This window comes from Meriones unguiculatus, chromosome 9 (assembly GCF_030254825.1).
Source record: "Meriones unguiculatus strain TT.TT164.6M chromosome 9, Bangor_MerUng_6.1, whole genome shotgun sequence".
NCBI lineage: Eukaryota > Metazoa > Chordata > Mammalia > Rodentia > Muridae > Meriones > Meriones unguiculatus.
In genome coordinates this window covers 112,167,946-112,191,680 of record NC_083357.1, presented here as the reverse complement: position 1 = coordinate 112,191,680, position 23,735 = coordinate 112,167,946, and the positions used below count along the sequence as shown (strand labels likewise).

General features: G+C 40.2%; 1 protein-coding gene and 1 pseudogene across 11 annotated transcripts in view; one reads left to right on the top strand and one right to left on the bottom strand.

Annotated features, from left to right (window-relative positions):
• The window catches only part of Gpc5 (glypican 5), a 1,404,356-nt gene that overhangs the window by 1,082,173 nt on the left and 298,448 nt on the right, over window positions 1-23,735 (bottom strand). The window lies entirely within an intron of this gene.
• Window positions 5,088-6,944, top strand: LOC110560012 (transketolase-like; annotated as a pseudogene).

Here is a 23,735-nt window from a genome sequence, read left to right as displayed (position 1 = left end):
ACAATTCAGAGACAGAAAGTCAAGGGCTATTATCGATGGATACATAGAAAAGAAAACAGACACAAGAACAAACCCTAAAAAAAGTAATAAATATAAAGACAGCTCTTTTTTAATCTAGAAAATAAAGACACTTCTGTTGTAGTATAGTGACAATAAAGTGTCACCTAGGGGCTGACCACTCAGAAGTTTGCTGCTCATCTGCATATCCAAACACATGTCCTGAGGTTCTGGGGAACCACCTGAACGAGCCTTGCTATGGAGCTGGTGCAGAAAGCATGCCTGCTGCCAGACACTCACCATACACAGCAATCTCCTGCTGAAAGTGTGTTAATTGTTGTTCAAAGAGGATGTAAACTCTATTTGTCTTGACTGGGACATGATAATGGCATATAACCGTGGAGCACAGTGCAATGCTTTATCTAAGCACATATTGTGCCGTAATCAAATTAGGGAAATTAACATGTATGTTTATCACTTCTTTGTCACTCTATCTCTCCAGCCTTGGAGAAGGATTTCATTGGGGATGTCTGAAGGCTTTGGCATAAACATCCTTCAGCTTGGATAGGCTTTCCTCAAAGATTTCTATATAACAGTGCGGCTAAGGATCACTTGCCAGCTGCAGAGTAGATGACAGTTTATTACTCAATGGAAAATGCATGTTGAACAAATTGTTGAATCAAAATGAATGAATATAAACCCACCTTTATGGAATTAACTGGCATTTTAAACTCCGTTGCTTTAAAAGGGAGGTTGAAAAGTGTCAGCTGGTAAAACGGTTGCCATAAAAGCAGATGTGTCTGAGTTCAATCCCAAAACTCATACAAAAACTCAGCTATGGTGCTGTATGATTGGAAACCCAGCACTGCTTAGGAAGAGAGAGAGAGATGGATCTCAGGTAGCTTCCTGGACAACCAGACTAGCATAATCAGTGAGCTCCAGGCCCCAGTAAGAGAATATCTCAAGAAAACTAGATGAATGGTCCCTGAGGAATGATAGCAGTTTAGCTCTGGCCTTCACACATGTGCATATGTGAATACATTTCTGCACATATGTACACCAACACTCCCATGAACATGCACGCACACACACACAAACAGACACACACACACACACATGCTGACCTAAAAATACAAGTGGCTAAAAAAGCCATAATGACTCTATATGTACAACACACATTAACGTAGGTTGGGATGTGATAAATGAGAAGGAAAATATACATTTAATATCCCAAGAGTATATGATACTGCTTTCTCATAGTCAAAACCAAAGTGGGGAAACAGTAGTGGCCATTCCTGTTAATATAACTGATAACCATCCAAATTTAGAATGTTTTCTTCCCAGTATCACAATCACGACATTTGCTGATTAGGAGTTCTCTGCAGCCAAAGGGAAGAGGGATTCTTTTAGAACACAGAGATTTTAAGAAATTGGAAACTGAGTCTTTTCTTTTGCTATTTCACAACCCTATTCCATGCTACTTATTGAGTAATCAAAGGCAGTGTGTTACCAACTGAAAGGAGTGATTGATTCCGGTCTACATCTGATCATTGTGAGTCACTAGACATCTTTGGGTGTTTCCATTTTTAATAATCAATGAAAATAAAAGTCACAAAGCAATTCAGTGTAAGTAGGAATACTGAGAACCTTGGAGAATAAAGGTGTGAATCACCCAGACAAGTGAAAGCTCCTAGTCTCTGGGATGTAGTCTGTCATGCGGGATAAAATAAAAAAGTGACAGAAGAAAATTACAGTGATAAACATGCCCTTGTCACAAACAAGGTCACAAACAAGAATCACAGTCACATATGTGTGTGGTGTAGGTGTGTGTGTGTGTGTGTGTGTGTGTGTGTGTGTGTGTGTAATGTTTTCAGCAGATTGTTTCTTTCCCCCTTGATAGGCTATTTTATACTATAACAAATGATGCTAATCTAATTGGATGTCTACATGTAGAAAAATGCAAATAGATCCATATTATTGCCCTGCACTAAACTCAAGTCCAAGTGGACCAAAGATGTGAATATAACACAAGATACACCAAATCTATTAGAAGAGAACATGGGAAAGAACCTAGGACTCATTGCCACAGGAAACAAATTCCTGAACAGAACAACAATAGGCTCTAAGATCAACAATAAATGGGACTTCCTGAAACTGAAAAGTTTCTGTAAAGCAAAACTCACTGTCAATAGAATGAAATGACAGTCTAGAGACTGGGAAAAGATCTTCAGCAATCCAACAAAGGGCTAATATCCAAAATGTATAATGAACTCAAGAAACCAAATACCAATAAAAAAATTTACCCAGTTAAAAAATGGGGCAAAAAAAAAAAAAAAAAAAAAAAAAAAAACTAACCAGGGAATACTCAACAGAGGAATCTTGAGTGGCTGAGAAGCACTTAAAGTAATGTTCCATGTCCTTAGTCATCCAGCAAATACAAAGCAAAACTATTCTGAGATTCCATCTCACACCAGTCAAAATGACTAAGATGAAAATCTCAAGTGACAGCACATACTGGAGAGGTTGTGAAGAAAGAGGAACCCTCTTCTATTGCTGGTGGGAATACAAACGTGTACAAACACTTGGAAATCAATCTGGTGCTTTCTCAGAAAATTATGAATAGCTTTACCTCAAGACTCAGCTATACCACTCCTGGATGTATGTGTGTGTGTGTATATATATATACATATATATATATATATATATATATATATATATATATATATATCCAAAAGATGTTCCATCATACAGCAAGGACACTTGCTCAAATATGTTCATAGTAGCTTCATTCAAAATAGTCAGAATCTGGAAACAACCTAGATGTCCCTCGACCAAAAAATCTATAAAGAAACTATGTTTGTCTTTCTCCTTCTGGGATACTTCACTCAGAATGATCTTTTCTAGATCCCACCATTTGCCTGCAAATTTCATGATTTCCTCCTTTTTGATTGCTGAGTAGTATTCCATTGTGTAAAAATACCACAGTTTCTGTATCCATTCCTCCATTGATGGACATCTGGGTTGTTTCCAGGTTCTGGCTATTACAAATAAAGCTGCTACAAACATGGTTGAGCAATTGTCTTTATTGTGTACTTGAGCAAATTTTGGGTATATGCCTAGCAGTGGTATAGCTGGGTCTTGAGGAAGCGCTATTCCTAATTGTCTGAGAAAGCGCCAGATTGACTTCCAAAGTGGTTGTACCAGTTTACATTCCCATCAGCAATAGAGGAGGGTTCCCCTTTCTCCACAACCTCTCCAACATGTGTTGTCATTTGTGTTTTTCATCTTGGCCATTCTGATGGGTGTAAGGTGAAATCTTAGGGTCGTTTTGATTTGCATTTCCCTAATGGCTAATGACGTTGAGCATTTCTTTAAGTGTTTCTCTGCCATTCTATATTCCTCTACAGAGAATTCTCTGTTTAGCTCCGTTCCCCATTTTTTAATTGGATTACTTGTTTTGCTGCTTTTCAGCTTCTTTAGTTCTTTATATATACTGGATATTAGCCCTCTGTCAGATAGAGGGTTGGTGAAGATTCTTTCCCAATCTGCAGGCAGTCGTTTTGTTTTGATGATGGTGTCCTTTGCTTTACAGAAGCTTTTCAGTTTCATGAGGTCCCATTTGTTGATTGTTGCTCTTAAAGCCTGTGCTGTTGGAGTTCTGTTCAGGAAGTTGTCTCCTGTGCCAATGAGTTCTAGGCTGTTCCCTACTTTTTCTTCTAACAGATTTAGCGTGTAGACAAACATGGAATATACTCGCTTATATAGACCTAAAAGATAGGATAAACATAATGAAATCTATATACCTAAAGAAGATAATCAAGAAAGCAGACACGGGGTATGATGATCTATCCTCATTTAGAAAGACAAATGGGATATGCATTGAACGTATGACAGGAGTCTACCACAGAAAGCATCTGAAAGACTCTACCTAGCAGTGCTCCAAAATAGATACTAAGACTCACAACCAAACCTTCGGCAGAGTGCAGGGAATCATTTGAAAGAAGGGGAGTTTGATGTGGAAAGGATAGGAGCTCCACAAGGACCAAACGTATCTGGGCACAGGGTCTTTTCTGAGATGGACACTCAACCAAAGTCCATGAGAGGATAAAACCTAGAACCTCTGCTCAGATGTTACCCGTGATAGCTGAGTAATCAATTGGTTTCCCATAGTAAGGGGAACAAGGACTATTTCTAACAGGAACTCAATGACTGGCTCTTTGACCTCCCCACCTCCCAAGGGAGGAGCAGTCCTGTTAGGCCACAGAGGAGGACTTTGCAGCCAGTCTTGAAAATACCTGACAAAAGGGAGTCATATGGACTTGGAAAGGGGCAGGAAGGAGATGAGGGAGGGAGGGTAGGAATGGGGAGGGAATGAGGGATACAGCTGGGATACATAATTACAAAATGTAACTAATGAGAAAAATAAAATTATGGAAAAGAAAAAGAAAAAAAAAGAAACTATGGAACATTACACAGTGGAGTACTCCTCAGCTATTAAAGGTAAAGGCGGACCACACTTCAAGACAGCATAGTGTTAAGACTTGTTTATTCTTTGTTTTGTTTTGTTTGTGAGATAGGTAGTTTTAGCCAGATTTCATATTGGATAGAAGCAAAGGGCTTAGCAGAAGAATTTCCAAGAACTAGTCTGGCTATCAATGGGATGAGTGTGGCCTGTAGACAAGGAAGATGTGATTATTAAAGAGATCATTACCAATAAGGAGAATCCAAGCACATCATAGTGGGACAATAGGAACGATGAGGTGAGAACGGCTCAGAAGTTGGGAAGACTCCATTTAGTTCAGTCTCTGTAGTATAAAACTGTAAAATCAACTGAATGTTGAGAGAGCCAAGCCATTGGATGACCTAGAGTTTCACAGGGTTCAGGAAGCCTGAATAGTGGCTACTACAGCTGTAATACAAAGAGGCCTAACTACTACTCGCGTCAACAGCAGATTTTGGAATTGTCCATAGGACACTAGTTTTTCAAACACACAGAAAGAATGTAAGAGTTTGAACCTGTGAACACTTTTCATCATTTGGAGGAGGCAGCCCGAGCCTCTGCTGGCTCTCTGTCTCTTTCCTCAGCATCCTTGTCCTTCCCTGACAGTGATATGGAAGGTTACCACAAGCTGGACTAGCTGAAGCTACAGGCTCTGAAGGATAAGGCCAATCGCCTGCACATCAGCTCCATTCAGGCCACCACTGAAGCAGCTTTGGCCACCCCACACCATATTTCAGTACTACTGAAAGATCTGGCTGTCCTCTTTATCCGTACCATGCCCTACAAGGCCCTAGATCCTGAAACCCTCACAAAGATGGCTGATTTTTCTCTAAGGGACATGAGCACCCATGCTCTGCTATATGCAGTCTGACCTAAAGCTAGCTTCCTGCCCGAGGAAGAGCAGCTCTGACTTGCATAGGCATCTGGTTCCAAAACAAGCCTTCACTAATGTGGCCACTGGCTCCCTGGTCCAGGGCCTGGAAGCTGCTTGTGGGATAGCACACACAGGCAAGTATTTCGACAAAGCCAGCTTTTAAGTCTTTTACATGCTGAGAGATGGGGAGGTGTCTGAGGACTCTGTCTCTGAGGCCATGGCCTTTGCTGGAATTGAGAAGCTGGATAATCCCATTTCCATTTTTGACATCAACCTTCTGGGCTAGAATAACCTAGCCCCGCTGCAGCACCAGGTGGACATCTCCCAGAAGCACTGTGAGGCCTTTGCAAGGCACACCATCATTGTGGATGGACACAGCTTGGAGGAGCTATCCAAGGCCTGGGGTTAAGCCAAGCACCAACCAACAGCCATTATCACCAAGACCTTCAAGGGCCATGAGATCACAAGGATCAAAGTCATGGTATGGGAAGGCCCTCCCTGAAAACATTGCTGATCAAATTATCTAGGAAATTTACAAAGCAAAAAGAAGATCCTGGTCATTCCCACTCAGGAGGATGCCCCTTCAGTGGACATTGTCAATATCTGCATGCCCATCCCACCCAACTACAAAGTAGGAGACCAGACAGCCAGCCAGAAGGCCTATGGACAGGCTTTTGCCAAGCTGGGTCATGCCGGTGATTGCATTATTGCCCTGGATGGGGAAAACAAAAATTCCACCTTCTTAGAGATTATCAAAAAGGAGCACCCACACCATTTCATTGCTGGGCAAAATATAGTGAGCATTGCTGTATGCTGTGCCACAAGCAACATGACAATGCTCTTCCATCACACTTTTGTAGCCTTTTTTAGGTGGGCCTTCAACCAGATTTGCATGGCAGCCATCTCTGAGAGCAGTATCAACCTCTGTGGCTCCCACTGTAGCGTGTCCACTGGGAAAGAAGGGCTCTCTTTGATAGTCCTGCAAGACCCAGCCCAGCCATGTTTTGGTCAATCCCCATGTCTACCATAATTTACCTGAGCAATGGAGTAGCAACAGAGAAGCAGTGGAATTAGCAGCCAGTCTGAAGGGTGTCTAATTCATCTGGACCAGCCACCCAGAAAATCTACAACAATGAGGATTTCCTGGTTGGCCAAGCCAAGGTGGTTGTGAAGACCAAAGATGAGCAGGTGACAGTGATCGGGAATAGTGTAACTCTGCATGAGGCCTTGGATGCTGCAGAGATGCTTAAGAAAGAGAAGATCAACATCATGTGCTGGACCCCTTCACCATCAAGCCCCTGGACAGGAAGTTCATTCTTGACAGCCCCCGATTAACCAAAGGCTGGATCCTCATGTATGTACTGTGTATCCTCCATCGCAGTGGAGTATCGCTACTATGAAGGTGGGATAGGTGAGGAAGTGTCTGCTGCCATAGTGGGTGAACCTGGAGTCACTCGCCTGGCTGTTGGCCAAGTACCCCATAGTGGAATGTCAGCTAAGCTGCTGACAATGTTTGGTATTGATAAGGACGCCTCTGCGCAAGCTGCGAAGGGCCTTGTCAACAAGGGCTAAGGAGACCATGGAGTGCCAGATGGGAGAGCTACAAATTCCTGGGAGGTTCGGATAAAGGTGCTCACAGGTGTTCTCAGAGGAGATGTAAATATACGTTTTTGAGAAAAAAAAAATTAGAAAAGAATTTGGAGGAAAGCTTCTGATGCCAGGCATTATATGGCAGGATCAGATTCCCTAAAGGGAGCACTAAAGAGAACAATGCATGAAACAATGAGTGAGGAGTCTGTTGTCACAAATATGGAATGATTGCCTATGAAATCTACAGATTGTTAATTAAATCAGCCTGAAAGAGAGTCCATGGGGAGGTGCTGCTATATTTGTTTAGAGCTCAATCTGGACACCATGTGCCCCAGATGCCTGATACAGAGTTAGAGCCTTTAATAACATCTGCCCTGATGGATTATGTTCTTGCCTCCATCCTATTTCTCTGATCATGATTCACCTTTCTTCCTTATTGGAATAAAGATATTATTCTATGCTACTGTAGACTGACACAGTATATAACTTGACATTTTTTAATGGGCCCACAACTAAGAACTTGTATTGAGTTTTGAGGAGACTTTGAATGAAGTTGGAACCTTAAAACTGGTTTTCCTAAGAAATTAAAAAAAAAAACTATTTTCCACTATGATTAGAGCCTGCTGTTTTCCCCGTTAATATTTAGACCAATGAACATGTTTATTGGAAGCTTGGCTACAACAGTTGTAAGTTAGCTGTACAAAATCATCATTAACTATTGGGTTCTCAGTTGGAACAGTCTGCTTGCTAGGCGAGCATACGGCTTTGTTACGCAAGTGAAGTGCGTGGCTGTTACCACTGGATGGCAACCCAAGACACAGAAAGAGCAGGAGAGCTCTGGAAACAGCAGAAGGAACACAGCACTTCAAAAGGAATTCAAACAGATCTTAACTTTAAGAGAGTATCATTGAGTGAAAATATATGCAGAGAAAATATCTAAACTGATAATCTGATTATTTTTCATCAGGACTGGAATAAAACACAATAAAATTTTAAAGTTCAGCTTCAAATCTCCTCCTTTGAAGCAGCCTTCATTTATGGAGAAGAGAAGTGTGGACATGGGGGCTGCTGTTTGCTATAGGGTGCCTGAAGGATGTGAGGCTGTTGACATTAAAAAGCATGGGCTTTCAGAATAGTCAAAATCATTCCCATGCTAAAAGCGTGATCCTACAAGTGGGGTAGAGATATTACTTACATGTGTGGTGTTTTCCTTATATAGAAAATGAGAAAATGCACTAAACAAGTTTAGACTTGATTAGTGAGTATTAAAAGTAGTAAATTCCTCTTTTAAAAAGGTATGATGCATACATGGTCATTAAATGGTTAAAGCTTTGTCACATTACCTTGCTGGGTACTCTACTGAACTGAAAGCAAGGTTGAACGAGCAAAGACAAGGTGAAAGAAATAATAACTACCCACTTTATATAGGGATGCTTCTTCATATAGGCCAGTAGAGAATAGGCTGAAATCAAAGATCAGGCCAGCCAACGGTGAGTCTGAAGATGAGGAAGGGTACGCTGCTTCTCACCATTGGTTCAGTCTAAGATTCTCAGGAGGAAGGTAAAGAAAGAGTGGGAGAAAAGGAGGTGAGGGCGGAAGATATAGAAGAGTCTAATCAATGAGCTCCATGTTCAAGAAATATATCTCAAAAAATGATGGAAGACTATGGAGAAAGACACCAAAACCTGACCTCTTGCTTCTACTGGCAGGCATATACATACATGAGTGAATACACACCCTCTCCACAGACAAACAAAAAATTTAAAATGTAAGAAATAAGAACAAAAAAGAAAGGTGATGTGATCCTCAGTTTCTGCTGGAACTCATTCCAATACAGAAAGAATGGAAATGGGTGGAACAGGAGAAGGCGTGGAAACTCCTTAAGTAAAAACGTTTGGGAACAATTCCCCTTCTTTGATTTGAATACTCAGCTTTGCAAGGTTCATTAAGCTGGCTACTGGGCTGAACTTACTAACATAAGCAATATGTGAATTCCTGTAGATTTTGCTCCAATCTTTGCCTGTAAGATATAAAAGGTTCAGAAGTGCCAGTCTGGCTTTCTAATGAGGTTTATTTCATAGCCAGAAAACACTTTTCTTTCCATTAAGAATCCTGAAAATTCTCTATGAGAGGTTTGCTCTGTGGCCTTATGACCCTGATGTACTAGGCTAAATCTGGAGAAGACCCTTGCAGCTGTCTTCAGAATCTGAGGAATTAGTCTCCTGCACTCAACAAAGATCCTCTCATGCTTTAAGACAAGTGTGTCCTCTGAGCTCTGAGCAGAGACACAATCACTGTTGCAATGTGTCCTTCGAAGAGGTCAACTCACGGTGCTTTTAAACTGCCCTGAAGAAGATAGTATTTTAGCACATGCATGTATGCAATGAAAGGTGGGGGAGGGGTCCTAGAGGCAGAGGACCAAGAAGTGTATGCTCAGGGACTGAAGAAAAGCAGTCTTTCAGCTCCATCTAAGATTCATTTAAGATGTTCAAAATTAAGATTCATATTACATAAAGTTTTTCTTTTAATTTTAACTTAGAAGAGCCTTTTAACTTGTTCAGAGCCTGGAAAAGTATAAATGTATCTAAAATTTTACAAGTCCTGTATAGCACATAGCAGCTTGTGTAAATTTAAAAGATAGTTTGACAGAATTGGGTGATGACATGTAGTCAACTCTGTCATCTCCGAACAGCACAGATCCAAGCCCTTGTAACTTCACATTCAACAAGGACCCTGAACCCAGATGTCTTTAGATCACAGAACTCAAAAAGGTCAACTGTGTAACAAAAAGCAGAAGGAATGTTTTTCTCTTACAATGAAAGCTAGTTCAAACAGGATAAAAACTCAACAACATAAACAAAACAACAAACAACAAACAACAATTTTACTTGGGAGTACAAACTATTTTCATTAAATGCTAATTAAGAACAGAAAATATCTTAATATCTTCTAAATGAAAATGACAAATAATAAAAATATGTTGATTCAGTATTATCTAGTTGTTTGAGACCAAATAAATGAAAAAGCAATGTTGGAGGAAGAAAATAAGAAAAGAAATGACTGGATAATAAATTATACATAGTACTCAAGGTCAAAGGTTAGCAGGAAGAGCTTTAAAAGCAATTTTATTGGGCAGTTACACATTATAATGTTAAAGTAACTGTGTGTTAGCAGGAGTTAAAAAGTGCTTTTGAAGGCTTATATAGAGAGATTTAATTATTTCCTAATGATTCCATGATGGTTACTAGTGACTAGGATTTGGATAATAAACTAGTCTTCAAGCCTGTCTTATTATTTATATGAGGCATATCATCAAAACTAAAAAAAGCTTGATAACAAAAGTTCACATGTGTGCTGGTTTTGAATGGGAAAATAAGCTCAGTGTTTTCACACTAGTCATCAATTTGCTTGCTCATCACTGACATGTATAATTTATCAGTGGCTGACATGAGAGCACAGTCATAGGAGTGACATAGGTTCTGCCACCTGAGATTTCCAGTTGAAACTCAGCTTACTACTGCTGGTGGTGTCCACAGTGAGGGGACGGCACAGCTCCCGGTGTTCCTCGACACCACAAGAGACCTTCCTCAGGACAACTGCTGCCAGGAAGAATTTCAGGACTAACAAGTGCAGTGAGATAAAGCTAAAATTTTTATTAAAGATGTTTTCACATAGGGTCAAATAAGAATAGTGAGAGAAAGAGAAACTAAAAAAAAAAAAAAGGTGAGGACTGAGGATTTGAATGAGTTGCATAAAATATACAGCCAAATGTAGGTACAGAGTCTACACTGGCCATATAGACTATCACAGTGACAGTCAGGTTACATCTAAAAAGGCTTCAATGAAAACTGCTTTTCATTCATTTAATAAATGAATGATGTGGCTCTATATACACTGTGGAGAGAACTGGAGTCTGACAAGGTAAGACCAGAAGTTCCAGGGTTGCAGTTTTTAATGTATGCTATTTCCTTGTAATGGGGTTTCTGATGAGAGTCCTAGGAAACTGCAGGTATGTTGAGAAAAGAGAAAGGCCAAAGCAGTTATAATTTATACAGAAATACCCACTTCTCTGCTGACAAAAGGACTCACTTTAATGCCAAAGTGGAATATCTCTCTCATTCTATCTCATTCTCTCTTGCTCTCATTTTCTTTCTCTCTATCTGTCTCTTGCTCTCTCATTCTCACTCACTCTCATGGTCTCTGTCTCTCATTCTCTCTCTCATTCTCTCTTACTCTCATTTGCTCTCTCATTCTCACTCTCCCTCTCTCCCTCTCTAACTCTCTCCTTCACTCTCTCCTTCTTACTCTCCCTTACTCTCTCTCACTAGCCCTCTCACACTATTTCTCCCTCTTTCTCCTTCTCCCTCTTTTTCACTCTTTCTCACATTCTAATTCTCTCTCTCATTCTCTCACACTCACTCACTCACTCTCACTCTTTCTCACTTTCACTGTCTCACTCTCCCTCACTCTCCCTCTCCCACCCTGTCTCACTCTAACTCTCAATGTCACTTTTTCATATCTCTCACACCATCTCTCCCTCTCTCTCACTCTCCCCCTCTCACTTGTTCTCACTCTCTCTCTCACTCTAAGTCTCTCTCTGCCCTCCCCTCTCTCACACATACACATACTCACACACACATACCTCATATCTTCCTGAAATTTCTTTGCCTTTCTCAATGCCCCAAGAAGTAATAACTTGGTATCTCCATTTATTTTTCTGAAAATGCAGTCCATAATAAGACCTTCCTAATAAAGCTACTGTAAGGGTATGATAGAAAACACTTAGCTGTGACCAGGCTCCAACTAGCAGTAGTGTGCTCTACTTGATTAGATATAATCTCACATAAATACGTAGAGTCTCTCCTCGGTCCTTACATGGTCTTTTGATTTGATGAACCAGAGTCTTATGAACTTTATTTACAGCTCACTGTTCCTCCTCCATCTCAGAGCGGCAATTTTTCTTTCATGCTGAACTCTCACAACTCCTGGTATCAACATCACTTTTTCTCACGTACCTGAATCTCACTGAGACTCCCAATGATAAGGCAAACTCCTGAAAGAGACAGGAATCTGAGCAACTGATTAAGCTCATTAAGTAGATAAAAGCCAGCCCTAGAGTCTATACCAAGAATAAGGGGCCCTAGAGGGAAAAAAATGGCCAGTTACTCAAACCTTGTAAAAGCCCCATCATGACTTTGAAGTACAGAGAAGCATAAATCTTAGCAACACTGAAGTGATTGCTCCAAAGGACAGAGCTATGAAAAGGTATTTGATGTGCTTGGGCTGAAGGCATGTGGCAAAGAGCAGAAAGAGTAAGTGTAGGGATGCAAAAACCTTCCTACTGTGAAGAAATTTATAAGCACTGAATTGCATTATTGATTTCTTAAATAATAATCACCTGTGCAGGGAAATAATTTGCAAGAGAGGTGGCAGGTAGAGGGACAAACCTGTTATTGAAATCCAGAGGGAGTAGGAAAAGAGAACATAGAACCAGAATGGAGCAGAAGGATGCCTGTCCAAGACAAGAAGGAGTGCGTGCTACTTTTAACCTCTGAATATATTTATAGATCAGTGTACTTCTGGGAAATCACAAATTATGGCAATTTACATTCCCAACAACCAGAAATGCAACATTCATTACAACCCAAATGGCAGGAGAGTATTGACTTTACAAAAGTAACCTTTAATTTGGTTCTGTGTTTGGCAGTGAAATGTAATGCATAATTTTCTGTCTTTTATATAGATTTTTAGAAGTAGTTTCTTTAAAGCTATGGTATACCTATGTGTTTAATAGTATAAATGGAAACCATGTCCACAGTCTTTAAACACTAATCCTCCGAGGTTACTGCCAGAATCATGGCAAATACTATATGAAGAATGTTTAAAACTTGCATTGCAATAAAATATGTTTAAAATGGTAAGCTGTTTATGTATGCACGCTTCCTATCTAAGTATGAATAAGTATACCTTATATACTAAGTATGAATAAGTATGAATAAGTCACATCATTCTCTTCAATTTACACTCAGGAGATTGTGTTTGGGATGAAGAATAAGAAGAAGTTGTTTGGGTTGGTGACATTTTCTGTTGCAGGCTTTTTACATTCTTGATACTGAGGGCTATAGTCAGGAGTAAGATGTGGTAAACCAGTGCTTCCAGAGGCAGGGGGATGCTACTGAGTGCAGATCAATAGAAAAGTGTGAACTACAGCATGCACTTCAATCTCTACGTCCATGAACCTTGCCAATCCATTGCCATAAAACTTGGTGCTGAAAAGCCATTCACCCTTCACAGTCTATTAGCAAAGGCTGTGATTCACCACATGACAGGACTCCCTGTTATTCAAGATTCCTTTGGAGCCCAGAACTGTATACATAGCCAAACACACGTGCAAAGGAAAGGATGGTTAATGGTCAACCAAGCGCCACCTAACATTCCATCACAGAAATTCTTCCCAAGTCACTTTTTCCTAAAGTCCCTTCCACGCTGAAATGCTAACTCCTGACAGCAACAGGTTTTCAGTAAAACACCCTGCTGACTTCTGTCCGCCCGTGAGTTCATCCTTGGTTTCTTTTGAAATAAAAATCTAAACATTTGTTTAGCTGTTGAAGTCTTCATGAAGCTGAAGGCTTTGTTATCTGAGCTGTTAGAAAACTTCTAGTGAGAAAAGCAGCACATTTGCAAGTAAAATGAACAGGAAACAGCTAATTAGAAAACTGCAAACAACAATACCTTTCCCCAGGAATAGCATTAAAACATTTCTTACCATAAGTAAATAATACAAATAATAATTAACTTTGCAGTCCAATAGTCCCCAGAAGAAACACATGAGAAATCATGATGAATTGTGTCAATCTACACACTAATGGATCTGTCTATGCGTTTTGAGGCTTTCAGTGTTTACTTGGATAGAGTCCCAAAGAGAAGCTGACTTGCATGTCTGAATGAATAAATTCCTAATTAGCTGCCTGGTCCTGAAGCTTTTACATTCTACAAATGGCTTCATTTGCCTGCCTGGACCAGGCGAGAACTTTTTGTCTAATAATATATTTAAATTGTAGAAACAAGTGATGTTGAAAAGATCATGTTCAAAACAAAAATATTTATCTCAGTTATTACACTGAAAATGACCTGTATAAAAAGTCTATCTTTTTTGGAGACTGTCTTTTTTATTTTTTTTCAATTCAAATCGTTAATTAACAGTGAATTTTATTTTTTGTCTTGTATTTTGGGAGATACTGTACTAAGAATGGAGAGGATCAATTTTAAACTTATCTGCAGCTGCTCTTCAGTTTATGGCGTCTGTAGATAGAAATCTGCAAGCAAGTGCTATTATGAAAATGTCTCTGTATTTCATTCTGTATATGTGTGTGTGTTTGTGAAAGAATTGAGAGTTTAAAAACTCTTCATCTCCTGAACAGTACTGAAGATTCATATATCAAGATTCTAAATAATTAATTTACACCAGTGATACTAAATATCTAAGAAGAAAGTGATCAGTGATTTTCTTCCAGAAATGTACAATACTTAAAATTCTGTCTGGTTGAAGTTTTCATCTATTTGAAATGCAAAATTCATTATGTAGAAGGTGATCTGTGCATCAAAATGGAATCTTACTAAACAGCAACATCTTGAAGTAGAAATGTACATCACTCTACATGCATACAGCTTTATAATTGTAGAAAATTTCATATTCATAAAACAAGGGAGTAGTGGAGCATGCAAGATGGTTCAATGGGTAAAGACAATTGCGCCCAAAGTTTATGGTTTGAGTCCAATTCCTAGAACCCACATGGTGGAAGAAGAGGACCAACTTCTGAAAGTTGTCCTCTGACTTCCGCATGATGCTAAGCACCAGTGGACCTCCTCCCCCATGCAAATAACCAACTAAGTATTTAAAAGCAAATAGAAATAAGGTTAATTAATGGGTCCTCCAATACATTCACCCAGCTTTTTTCTCACATAGCTAGAGTGCTATGTCTTTCTTCTTAAAAATCAAAAGTACACTCCATATTTTGAAAATATACCATAATACCAATTATTAAATACCAAAGTCCCTATTAAGAAGTATTTTGTTGTTCCTTCTGTATACTAATAAAAGATGCAAATAAAGCTCATTTTTCATTTCCATGTTACTACATTTGAAGAAAAACATACTATAGGTAAACCAGTTATTCAGAGATCAAGTATATGAAATATTGATACAGATTTCTGGTTGCCCCTCTCAGAGACACATGAATAATTTTGTCTCCTACCTGGAGGCAAAATATCTTTTTCTCCATATTTTTAGGATGTCAAGAAATATAAACTTTTACTAACTACACCATATTAACAGATGAAAAGTCAAAGTTTATTGGGTTTGTATTTTATTGAACTTAGTTGAGTGTGTTCTAAATATTTAACCTGATTTATATAAAGTATAATTAGATATTTTTCTCCACCTTATGAATCTCTTGATTACAGAACTCCAATGCTCTATTGCTCCACAGAGCCCACCCTCCTCTTCCTTATGATGGTTCACTAGAGTAACTGATGGTTTAAATGAGAAAAGGACATGGCCATGGGACATAAAGTTGAGGTTGGATGCATGTGGAAGGAAGAGGGTAGATCTAAGAAGAGCTCAGGGAGGGACTGATTGTGATAAAAATACATTGTATAAACATTCAAACAATAAAAATGTTGCTCTTAGGAGGCCAGCACAATCAAAAGCCCTTTAAATGGAGAGGGGCTAAAAGGACTAATAGGAACTAAGAGGCAGTACTTTGTGGTAGAGTAAATGATTTTCAATGAATTCAATGGTTTGGAGACACAAACTATGGAAACAAAATCAATTTTCCATGCCAAAAAGACAATGGTCTACATCTGTGCATGGGTTCTAAGGGGTCTAGGTTAACTCCATGCATGGTCTCTGGTAACCTCCCTTGGATGGAGACACAGTCTTACCAGGCCACAGAGGAAGACAATGCAGCCAGTCCTGATGAGACCTGACAAGCTAGGGTCAGATGGAAGGGGAGGAGGACCTCCCCTATCAGTGGAGTGGGGAAGAGGCATGGAGGAAGAAGAGAGAGGTAAGGTGGAATTGGGAGGGGATGAGGAAGGGGGCTACACTTGGGATACAAAGTGAATAAACTGTAATTTATAAAAATATAGATAATTAAAAAAAAAAGACAACGGTCTGTAAATAGTTGGTTTGGGCCTAAAGAATGATACCATAAAAGGAGCTAACGTTATGTGGGGAATCTCTCCCATGCTATTTATTGGTAGACGTCCACTTTCCCTCCTGTGGTACCAGTTCAGTCTTGTCAGGTCAGCTTCTGGTGCAGAGGAAATTGCCAAAAGCCTCTGTTTTATTGCTGAGATATGAAATATCCTTCAGAGACTTGTGTTGAGCTTGGTTCCTAATGCAGCAGCTTTTGGAGGGGGAGTCTTGGGAGTTGATTTGCTATGAATATTTTAACAGTATCAATATCTGATTTATTGATGAGTTTAAAGGTAAATGGGCTACATAGGCACGGAACTGAGAGGCCTGTTAGAGGTAGTAAATTACTGGCACATGCCTTTGAAAGTTGTTTTTTGCATGTAGACTCTTGAAGAGCCTTGTACTCTCCTCACAGTCACTCTTTTCCCTGCTGACAGTAGGGAACCAGAAACAGTGGGCCCAAGAGACTATGGAGCCAAATTCAATCTCTCCTTCATTAAGCTAGTTTTCCCAGGTATTTTATTACAGTGTGTGGGGGGGGATAACTAATAAAGCTTATAAACATCTGCTTTTTTATTTTTTATATTTTTTTCACAATTTATTTATTATATATCCCAATTGAAGCTCTCTCCCTTAACTCTCCCAGTCCTACCCTCCCTCCCTACTCCCCCTATCTCCTTCCTCTAGTCCACTGAAAGGGAGAGTTCTCCTCTTCCATCTGTCCATAGCTTAAATCCTACTAAAGTTTAATTCCTTGAGTTATTAAGTATATATCTTGATTTAAACATCCACTTTTAATGGTATAAAGACTTGTCCAAAACTCGTGTTGAAATACAAGTGCCACAGAAACAGCAGAAAGAGCATAACACTTCTGAGAGGTGATTCTGTCACAAGGTCTCTCCCTCATGGCTGGGCCAAAAGCCATTGTTGAGGTTTGTTGTTACACTTTGAATGTGCAATGTCCCCAACAGGCTCATATTTGGAACACTTAGTCTACAACTCGTGGTACTGTTTTTTGAAGCAGGAAAACCTTAGAAGGTAAATCTTAGCCTAAATAAGTTGTTGGGAATGGGTCTGAGAGGTGGTATTAGCCTTTTGTTCCAGCTTGATCACTTTGCTTCTCCCAACTACACAGATTGGCCCATTGTGGCTGACATAATTTTCCTACCACAATGGAATTGGGGAGTTATGACCCACTTTCCCTTTCAGTTGCTTCTTCTGGGTATTTGATCCCTGCAAAGAGGAAAGAAAGTACCACAAGCACATGCACCCTCTCCTTTCTTGCTGCCTTATTGCCATGAAAGGAAAGGTACAGTATGGGCCATGCCATACTGAAAGGCACACAGTAAGAGCCATGCCAGAATCCTCATCTTGGGCAGAACAATACTAGAACTGTTAGAAATATATACTTTCTGTTTGTAATTTACCCTGTCTCAGGGACTGTAACATAATAACAGAAATATAAATAAGACATGATTGCTAGGAAAAATATTAATTCTACTATTTGGTCTTTGGCCCAAGTTCCTAATACAGATCTCTTGAGTCTTTTGTAATGTCCTGCATAGAAGCATTTAACAATCGTAAGTACCTTGATATATTCTGAGTGATAGAAACTCCTATTTTAGTGAGGAGAAACTTGGTGTGCTTTGCCTGAGGGCTGGCCAGCAGAGAGATTAAGCAATAATTAGCAACTAGGAACTTTGAGTTTTTCTCCTCGTGCTCTGGAGAGTAGAGAGAAGATTTAAGAAAGTGACTCATTTGATGACAAATGAATATTATGGGCTCATCATGCCTACATGAAGTCGCCATCAACATCCCAAAACCCGTGTGTTCAATGGACGTCCAAGTTACTTATTATGTCAACATGCTGGGAACTCGGTGTGCCAACCATCCCATGTCTGTCCCAAGCTGCTGTGACCTGACCTTCGGTCCTTATAGAGCCTCATCCCACATAACCCTTTGTCATTTACACCGTTCTTCAGTTCTCCCTTTCAGCTATTCCTGGATCGCTTCTACTTACCTACCCAACTGAAAACAAGCAAAGCATTTCTCTGAATTCTGAAAAACACTCTATCCATTGATCAAACCAAAGACTGAGACTATGAAAATCTACAAATATTAGCTACATATACACAAGCTGTGGGGACCTTGTGAACCTACTATTTCTGAATGGCATCTGAAGTAACACTAGTCCTGTGGAGACTCTGTACTCATTCTGATTATGCCAGATAGAGCTGCTATCTGAGAAGAGCTAGATATGATGCCGATGGGGGAGAAGCCACTACCTTGTGTGTCAGGAGTGGTCTAGTTGAATGTGGGTGCAGACAAAAAGCTGTTTTCAGTGTTCATCCCTGCAGCAAGAGAAGTCCAGTGACATGTCAATGCAGCCAGAAAGAAACACCACGTATTTCCCTGGTGGCGCTTAGCCCTTATAGACTCTTACCCCAAGGAAGCCTTTGTCATTCTATCAGCCTGCTCCTCATGCTCGGCTTTCCTTCCGTTCTCCAGACACATGAAGCATGAAGCTCTCTCTACTGGGAGAAGTCAGGTTTTCCCACAAGGCAGTCCAAATGTGACCAACCCACAGATGTTTTCCCTGAATATTTAACCTAATACAGGCTCTTCTGCACCAGCTCTATAATAGCCAGCCATGAGAACAGTTTCTCTGCCTTACCTAAAACAGTGCTGCTGACTGTTCATTTTACCTAGCAAAACACCTAGGATATTGTATTCAATTGTTAGATTCTTTTAAAATCTTCATGTTGGAGCTGGCATGGTGGTTCATGCCTGTAATCCCAGCAATCTGAGAGGTAGAGGTAGGCGGATTTCTGTAAGTTCAAGGTCAGCCTGGTCTACAAAGTGAATCTAGGACAGCCAAGGCTACACAGAGAAACCCTGTCTCAAAAAACAAAACAAAAACAAAAATCCTCATGTTGGTTTAAAAGATTATTTATAGATTTGGTTATTTTTATTGTATTTATTTAATTCATTCATTCATTTATTATAATTTATTCACTTTGTATCCCAGCTTTAGCCCCCTCCCTCGTCTGCTCCTAGTCCCACCAACCCTCCCTCCTCTCCCCATATGTCCTTTCCCTAGTCCCCTGATAAGGGAGGTCCTCCTCCCCCTCTGTATGACTCTAGCCTATCAGGCCTCATCAGGGTTGGCTGTATCATCTTCCTCTGTGGCCTTGAAAGGCTGTACCTGTCGGGGGAAGTGATCAAAGAGCTGGCTACTGAGTTCAGGTCAGAGACAGTCCCTGCACCCCTTACTAGGGAACCCACTTGGAAACTGAGAAGCCTATGGGTTCCTCTGAGCAGGGGGATCTAGGTCCTCTCCATGCATGGTCCTTGGTTAAAGTATGGGTCTCTGCAGGCCCCCTTGGGCCCAGATTTTTTTGCCTCTGTTGATCTCCTTGTGGAGTTCCTCTCCCGTCCAGGTCTTTCTATCTCCCTCTTCTTCCATAAGGTTTCCTGTACTCTGCCCAAAGTTTGGCTATGAGTCTCAGTATCTCCTTTGATATCATAGTAGGTAGAGTCTTTCAGAAGTACCCTGTGGAAGGCTCGTTGTAAGTGGATATTACTCATATAATATAGAATAAACATGCTAAAGATCTATAGTCCTAAAGAAGCCAAACAACAAGGAGGACCCTAGGGAAGAGGCAGAAACCTCACTCAGGAAGACAAATAGTATAGACATCAGAAGTAGGAGAAGACAAGGAACAAGACAGATATGGTTATTAATTAAGTTTGTAGACATGGACTAAAGCATTTTATCCTCCTCTGTGTGGAGAGACTTCTTTCAGTAGAAGTCTTGCAGAAAAAGACTAAAGCCCCCAGAAAATTAAGAAATTGTACCTTTTGGCAAATTTTGAACCTAAGATTGCAACATAAAGAGAACAACAGAATCAAAAAATCTGGGCCTAGGGGTCTTTTCTGAGACTGATAATCCAACCCAGAACCATTAATGGAGAAAACCTGAACCCCTGGCACAGAGGTAGACTGTGGCTGCTCAGTTTCCAAATGGGCTCCCTAATATGGGAACAGTGGCTGGCTGGCTCTTTGATTACCTTCCCCTGAGAGGGGAGCAGCATGCCCAGGCCACAGAGGAAGACTATGAAAGACAGTCCTGATGAGACCTGATAGGCTAGGGTCAGATAGAAAGGGAGGAGGACCTCCCCTATCAGGGGACTGAGGAAGAAGCATGGGAGAAGAGGGAGGGAGGGTGGGATTGGGAGGGAATGAGGGTGGGTCTACAGCTGGGATACAAAGTGAATAAATTGTAATAAATAAAAAATTATATTAAAAATGAATTATTTACAAAAAAGATTGCAACATAACTTATTTTTAATTAAATTTTTATGTATTATATTAATTACAGTTTATTCATTTTGTATCCCAGCTGTAGCCCCCTTCCTCATTCCCTCCCAATCCCACCTTTCCTCCCTCATCTCCTCCCATGCTCTCTCCAAGTCCACTGATGGGGAAGGTCCTCCTCCCCTTCCATCTTACTCTTATCAGGTCTCATCAGGCCTGCTTGCATTGTCCTTCTCTGTGGCCTGGAAAGGCTGCTCTCCCCTCAGGGGAAGGTGGTCAAAGAGCCAGCCACTGAGTTCATGTCAGAGAGCCGCTGTTCCTCTTACTAGGGTATCCACTTGGAGACTGAGCTGCCATGGGCTACATCTGTGCAGGTGTTCTAGGTTATCTCCATGAATGGTCCTTGGTTGGAACATCAGTCTCAGAAAATACCCCTGAGCCCAGATATTTTTGTTCTTTACTCTCCTTGTGGAGCTCCTGTCCTCTCCAGGTCTTACTATCTCCCCCTTCTTTCATAAGATTCCCTACACTCTGCCCAAAGTTTGGTTGAGTCTCAGCATCTGCTTCAATGCCCTGCTGGGTAGTCTTTCAAAGGCCCCCTGTGGTGGGCTCCTTTCCTGTTACCTGTTTTCTTCTTCTTCCAATGTCCATGCCTTTGTCTTTTTGAGTGAGGATTGATCATCTTACCCAGGGTCCTCCTTCTTGCTTAACTTCTTTAGGTATACAGATTTTTGTAGGTTTTTCCTACATTAAATGTATCCACTTATAAGTGAGTATATACTGTGTGTGTCTTTCTGTTTCTGGGATACCTCACTCAGGATGATCTTTTCTAGATCCCACCATTTGCCTGAAAATTTCATGATTTCCTTATTTTTAATTGCTGAGTACTCTTCCATTGTATAAATGTACCACAATTTCTGTATCCATTCCTCAGTTGAGGGACATCTGGGATGTTTCTAGATTCTGGCAATTAAGAATAAATCTGCTACCAACATGGTTGAGCAAAGGTCCTTGTTATGTACTTGAGCATTTTTTGGATATATGCCTAGGAGTGGTATAGCTGGATCTTGAGAAAGTGCTATTCCTATTTTTCAGAGAAAGCACCAGAATGATTTCTAAAGTGAGTGTACAAGTTTACATTCCCACCAGCAATGGAGGAGGGTTCCCCTTTCTCCATGTCCTCTCCAGTATGTGTTGTCACTTGAGTTTTTCATCTGATGAGTATAAGGTGAAATCTCAGGGTTGTTTGGATTTAGATCTCTCTGATGGCTAAGAACGCTGAGCATTTCATTAAGTGTTTCCCTACCATTATATATTTCACTACAGAGAATTCTGTTTAGCTCTGAACCCAATTTTTAATTGGATTACTTGATTTGTTGCTTACTTGATTTTTTAACTTTAGTTCTTTACATATTCTGGATATTAACCCTCTGTCACATATAGGGTTGGTGAAGATCCTTTCCCAGTCTGTAGGCTGTCTTTTATGTTCTAATGACAGTGTCCTTTGCTTTATAGAGCAATAGTAATAAAAACTGCATGGTACTGGTGTAGAAACAGAATGGTGGATCAATGGAATCGAATAGAAGACCCAGAAATTGGATACTTGATTTTTGAGAAAGGTGCCAAAACTATACAATGGGAAAAAGACAGCCTCTTCACAAATGGTGCTGGTCGAACTAGATGTCTACATGTAGAAAAATGCAAATAGATCCATATTTATCACCTTGCCCAAAACTAAAGTCCAGGTCGATCAAAGACCTCAAAATTAAACCAGATACACTAAATGGGTTAGAAGAAAAAGTGGGGGAGAGCCTTGAACTCATTGGCACAGGAGACAACTTCCTGAACGGAACACCAACAGCACAGGCTCTAAGATCAACAGTCAATAAATGGGACCTCATGAAACTGAAAAGCTAAAGCAACATGACTTCTTACTGGGACTGTCAGCTTGCCCATCCTGTCTAGGGATTTGTGGATAGCCTGTTCATGTAATGATCTAAGTACACAGCTACCCTATCTTGTATTTACTCTATCTGGTACTGTACTCTATCCTGTATTTATCACCAATCTATCTGCATCTGTAGTTTGGATCATACATGTTTTTCAATAGCTGGTATAGTCAATCCTTTTTTAAATTTTTATTTATTTATTGCTTATTACAATTTATTTACTTTGTATCCCAGCTGTAGCTCCCTCCCTCATGCCCTCCTAATCCTATCTTCCCTCCCTCTTTTCCTCCCATGCCCCTCCCCCAGTCACCTGACAGGGGAGGTCCTCTTCTGCTTCCCTCTGACCCTAGCCTATCAGGTCTCATAAGGACTGGCTGCATTGTCTTCCTCTGTGGCCTGGTAAGGCTGCTCCTCCCTCAGGGGGAGGTGATCAAAGAGCAAGCCACAATCAATTCTTGATCTCTGGCTTGTTGTTACTCTGAGGAGCTAGGATCATTAAGAGGTGAGCCTAGCAAGACTTCTTGTCAAAAAGGACATGCCCTTGAATGGGCAGTGGGACCCTAGTTCCTTACTTTGTGTTTTCAGGACAAGAGGTGAAATATTTTATTCTGCCACATATGTGAATCCACCACATACCCAAATCAATGTGCCCAATCATAGATTCATACCTCTGAAATGGTGAGCCTTTTCTTTCTGTAAATTGATTAATATGTTATCTGTTCCAGTAACAGAAAACTAACATTACACACACACACACACACATAGTGCATGCACATATACAAATTCATGAGTATATAGTCTTTTAAATATTTGCATATATGTAAATGTGTGTGTGCATTTGTGTAACAATCTGTTTCAAAGAAACATGTGCTTGGTTCAGTTTCTCAGGAAACTGTAACACTGCTACACCACTGTTTCATTTTATGTGCTTATTTCCATCCACAATGTAGCATTTTCCTCTATAGAAATATGTATTCCAATTTGATAGGCATGGCAACTTATCCCCAATTAAATTCTGAGCCAATGCACCATATACTGTTTTTACTTAGCAACAATTTTGGTATTCAAATAGATCTTGATCACTAAAAGATGATGATTTGTTAAACGTATTTAATCTAAGCTCATTGTTTTACTGACTTAGTGTATTTTTTCTGTAACAATAAAATGGCCAACATTTCACCCACACATGTAAGAATAATTTTGTATTTACTTTATACAAAATTACTATCAATGTATCTACATCCTCCCGTACCTATATTTCTGCTGTTGTGACTAGCAATAAGTGTTAACATGCAGAGCCAGGCTTAG